Source organism: Rosa rugosa, chromosome 5 (assembly GCF_958449725.1).
Source record: "Rosa rugosa chromosome 5, drRosRugo1.1, whole genome shotgun sequence".
Classification (NCBI taxonomy): domain Eukaryota; kingdom Viridiplantae; phylum Streptophyta; class Magnoliopsida; order Rosales; family Rosaceae; genus Rosa; species Rosa rugosa.
The window spans coordinates 14,885,692-14,891,068 of record NC_084824.1 but is presented as its reverse complement, the minus strand read 5'-3'; the positions used below and the strand labels follow the sequence as shown (position 1 = coordinate 14,891,068).

General features: G+C 43.6%; 1 long non-coding RNA gene across 2 annotated transcripts; it reads right to left on the bottom strand.

Moving 5' to 3' along the window:
* Positions 1-2,375, bottom strand: LOC133711982 (uncharacterized). Of its 2 annotated transcripts, none has more exons than XR_009847097.1 (4): positions 2,187-2,375; positions 1,371-1,457; positions 885-1,278; positions 1-393 (listed from the first exon to the last, which is right to left on the bottom strand). It is a non-coding gene; the product is annotated as an uncharacterized LOC133711982 (long non-coding RNA). The 2 variants fall into 2 exon arrangements; XR_009847098.1 differs by having other exon boundaries at positions 885-942; positions 2,187-2,372.
* Positions 2,376-5,377: the final 3,002 nt, after the last annotated feature.

The following is a 5,377-nucleotide window of genomic DNA, read 5'->3' as shown; positions in this document are numbered from 1 at the left end:
TAAGCTTAGCAGCTATGCAAAGAATAAAGTTTTAGTCTATATATGCACGTCCTGTATACAATTAAAAAAACTATTAGCTTTACCAACTGGTTTACAGAGTGACAATTGGTTTACTCTCAAGGCTAATGGAAAGTTACATTACCGAAGGTATGGGATCCCTGCAATCAAGTGCTAATAAGACATAATGAAAAGTATTCATCAATCATCATTCTTGCATGAAGCAAACAGTTCTAACTACTTGCACAATCTCCTTCTCTTTGTGAACCGAAAATTGAAAATTCATGAGAACAAAGTTCACAAACCTTTAAGGTTGTATTCAAGTTATTCCTCGCATTGCTGAGAAGCTTTATCTTATCATGGTCTTCAATCAAAGTTTGGCATTCTTGACATAGCCTGATGCAGAAGGAAATCATATCAACCATCAAAAACAGATTAATGTTGCACAACGACTTATAAAAAGCATCTAAGCTACAGAATAGACAATAAAATAATCATGCAGCTACTTTCCGAGTAGGCCAAGAGAACATAAATAAAATATTGATACATAGAAAAGACTTGAATGCTTAGAGGAAGAATAGAAAAGCATATTCACTTGTAAGAAACAGAAACCAAAATCAACTGATGTAAATGAATAGCAGACCCTATCCTACTCCACCAAAGCTTTAGAATACCTTTGAGCAGCGACATATATATGCAACAAAACAAGCATATACTATCTAGGCACATGCCTATTACAATAATCACTAAGAAGGAACAAAAGAAAATTAAGGATTTCTCAACAGTCATGCTGAGAGTTTAGTCCAGAAAAAAATAAATAAACTTACCAAATAAGGATTTCTCAACATAGATGTCATCAGAAAAAAAAATAAAATAAATAAACTTACCAAATAACAGTTGAAGTTGAAGTTGTTGTCCAAGCTCTCTCCAAGCTAATCTGCAATGCTACAAAAACAACCCTATGAATAAGCAGTCACTTTCTCTCCCATTGCTTCCAAATACTAACACTTTTAATATATATTTCCAAATACATTCACAAACAATTCATTTAATCACTATTAATCAAACATCAAAACTGCAGATTTGATAGAAAATAACAGTTACAAACTGCAACCAAACAATTAATCAGGTCAAAACAACAACAAGCTTGCATTATGTGCACTCTATCAGATCTGTTTATGTAATGTTTATGGTGTCATAGTATACTATACTGACCTCTTATGAAAATATGAGCAAAACCACATTTATGATTTCACTTGCACGCCATAAAGAGAGTGAAATCTGCACATCAACCCCCCAAGGCTCAGAGGTAACAATTTATAAATAAAAGGAAGGGATCAGAGAAAACTGAACTAGATATTAACAATTTATACCATCGAGCATCAAGGCTCAGAGGTAAACAATTTATGCAGCAACGTCCCATACACCTCCAGAACTCCTGTTAAGGAGAAATTTTACACCTGCACAGGAAGAAAGGAGTCTAAGAGCCCCCATAGCAATTCACAACTAAATGGAATGAGTTTCAGAGAAATGAAAAAAAAAAAAAACATATTAACTACGACTCTGACCAGAAACCAAAACGAAAATAAAAACCTAGCCTAAACTACTCCGATTTCAATGAAATTTTATATACACTAAGTTAACACACTGACCTAGATACTGGTAAATTTTTAGGGATTTTGGAGATCATTTGTTATGCTAATTATTTAAAAGAAAACAAAGCATAAAAACCTGCGAAAACAGAAACAAAAGAAATAAGCAAGAAAACAATCAAAACAAACAAGTTAAAGACAACCAACCCACTCCAAACAATCAATTGGAGTATTGGAAAGGAATACATATTTGATTGGCATGAAGAATAAGGATTGGGGGTTGGGGGAGAGACAACGGCGCCAAATCCCCAATGTCATCTGTGTCTAATTCAAATTCCCAATGCCAAATCCATTTTAAGTATTCCACCTGAAAATAGTCAACTGCATTTTGTCCCAATTGTCTATACTTACAAATCTCAATCATGCAGCTACCGACATGAAATCCCTCAAGTAATAACAAATGTAGCAAACACATTCCAGGCATAGGCAATACAATTAACTCTTAGCTATGTAAGTGTGGTAAAGATGGTTATAGGCGGTGAATGCAGACTACTTCAAATTTCAAATTTTCAGTTATAAACCATGATTGAAGCGTACCGTAAGAGGTTCTCCCAGGTAGAAATGTCATATTTCTGCACACGATATCCAATGAAGGCACAAAACATTCCCAGTTGGCAGCAAGTAAATAGCTATACAGCCTATACTCACAGGGTCAAACTTTGTCTGCAAATAAACCATATATATGTTACTAAAATGAACACCAAACTAATTTATTTTTTTTAAATGAATACCAAACCTAATGCAACAAGCTGAACAAAAGAAAAGGAAACAGTTTAACAAAAGCAAAAGCAAAAGCATTCACAAGCTCCTCTGCTAGTTCTATCAAGATTCATGTCCACTTATCTATATTGGTAGAACCCTACATATTTCAGAGATCCAATAACATTGAATTGCAGCCATCCAAAAAAACAAAGTTGGATTCTTTACACACCCCACATATGAATTCTGAATTTAGGCATCAAAATCCAAAATTCAAGATACAAATGTAAACCCAGGAGCAAGTGCAGAGACACCATACTCAACTATCTATGTATGAAAAGCAAATGAAGCGACACCATACTCAAATGACTATCCATGTATGAAAATCAAATGCAGAGACACCATACTCAAAAACAGATTACATTTCTCAAACTCATTATAAACTAGAGAGCTTTTAACTTTTTACTTCTTGAGTGACGAACCAAAAAAGAGGAAACACTTGCAGACATCTTTATGACATAAAGCATCATCTATCTAATTCAATAACAAAAACAAGGATGCAGTAACCCAGTTAAGAATCCATAGGCTAAATAAAGCTCGTGTACATACATGTACATTTGCAAGCATAATTAGCTATAATGGGCCACGCTCATTCGACCGCCAAAGGTACTAATTCCAACCAAAGGAATGACATGCAAACACACCGCCAGGCGGGCTACAACCTCGGCGGCGGATCACCCCCAGATCACCGCTAACGCGCCGCCACGCGCCGCGCCAAGATAGCATCAGAAGCTCCCAGAGCTAGGGACTAAAGCACATCAGTCCCACATCGAAAACAAAGAGAAGATCAACCTCTTCCTCACCTATAAAAGGTTCTCTTCTCTCTCCTCATTAATTACGCATTCAATACTTACCTACTGTTACTTTGTCAACATAAATACATTGACTAACTTAGGCATCGGAGAGTTGAAGACCGCCCAATGCGGTCTCCCTCTGACGCCCTTTGTATTTTACTTGACAGGTAGCGGAGGCTTTGAGAACGTCACAAGTATCGATCCGCCCTCCGGATCAGCGTTAACAAAGGTTCAGCTACCGCCGAACTTTTAGACATTAACATTGGCGCCGTCTGTGGGAATCCTTGAACAAAAGGTCATCCCACTACATCCACCATGACTAACGGTAGCGGAGGGAACGCTGAGGAGCGGGCGGACCAGTCCACCATTCCCCAACCCTCCGATCCAACGATAGGCGTTAACCGCGCACTATTTACAACACCGGTCAACCCCGCCGGCGAGGCAAACCCAAGCAGCAGCCGCCCGCCGGGCCAGGATCTCGTCGCTATGTACGAGATAGCACTGGCGGATCTTCATAGGGCAAACAGAGAGCGGGAGGAGGAGCGTAAGGAGAAGGCCGAGGCCCAGGGACAGGTGGCTACGCTCTTGGCACGTTTTGAAGAGCTAAAGAGGACCCTGGAGCCTACCGCCGGCCCAGCACTGAGCGAGCAGTCACGCAGCACCAGGCGTAGTCGACCCGGCACTGGCACATTGGCACCAGGACCAGTCATACAGATGCAGGTACCGCTGAACCCGCCTGAGTTGTCGGGAATGGGACCACCGCCCATCCCCCAACTAATGATTGAGCAGGAAGCAGAATCGGTGCCGCGTACCAACCGTTCGGAGGCTAGGGCAAGAACTGAGGGCCATCCGCCTGCGCCAAGGCGCAGGCAGGTCCAGCGGAGTACCCGGGCTGACACCGCCAGCGATGCAACCGCCCAGATATTGGAAAGGATGCACCAACTGGAGCAAAGGCTGATCCGGGCGGAGTCGGGCGCACCGGCGCCAACCCAGAATCCACTCTTCGCTTCCAGACCTGGGCCATTCACCGCTGAGATTCTGCAAGCTATCAGACCAGCGTCAGCAAAAACCCCAAAGATGGCGCATTACGGCGGATTGTCCGATCCCTTTGTCCACATGGACACCTTCAAGAAGGTCACCAACAACAAAGGATTCGATGACGCCACCTTGTGTCACTTGTTCAGTGAGACGTTAGACGGTGAGGCAATGAACTGGTTCTTTGAGTGTCCGCCGGGGTCTGTCAACTCATTCCATGCACTATCACATGCCTTCCTCTCCCGGTTCATCCTATTGTCCGCCGGACACCACAACACAAGTCAACTGTTCAGCGTCAAGCAGGGGGAGGACGAATCACTGAAGGCCTTTGTCACAAGGTGGCGGGCGGCAGCATCTCAGTGCCGTGACCTAGACAAAACAATGGCGTCAGCGGCCTTCAGGAAGGGACTGCTCAAGGGACCGTTCCTCTATCACCTCAACTACAATCATCCCAGTGCGACGTATGACCACGTCATGAGTGAGGCGGTCATTCACGCCCAGGCGGAATTCGTCACATACGGAGAAACCCCACCGCCACCACTAACACCAAAATCAACACAGCCATCTTCCAGTCATCAGGAAACCGCTAGCAAGACCCCCTCAGCACCATCAACTGACAAGAAAAGGGAGTGGCAACAGGGCCACCACCAGAGCAAGCGGCAGAAGGACCAGCATTACCATAAGGGCAACCGCCCAACCCATGGGGATAACCGCAACAAGCAGGCGGAGTCCTCGCAGCGGTATGCAGTTTTCACGGTCCTGACTGCCTCATATGAAGACATCTACAATCAGTGCAAGGATCAGATCCCACCGCCACCCCCTCCAAAATACCCAAAAACAGGCAAACCCAAGAACATCGGCAAGTGGTGCAAATACCACGAGGACAGCGGCCACAATACCAATAGCTGCAATGCTCTCAAAACGGCCATCGAGACCTTGTACCGTGACGGCAAGTTGGAGCAGTTCAAGGTGCGTCAACCACCACCGGTAATTGCCAACGTTGAGACCTTGGGCCGCATCAACACCATCGATGGCGGTGCTCCAATCACCAGCATGTCTCACAGGGCAAGGAAGCGCTATGCACGCGCTAATCACCCAAAGGAAGTCTGCAACATCCGCTACGAAAGATCCGCCAAGCTC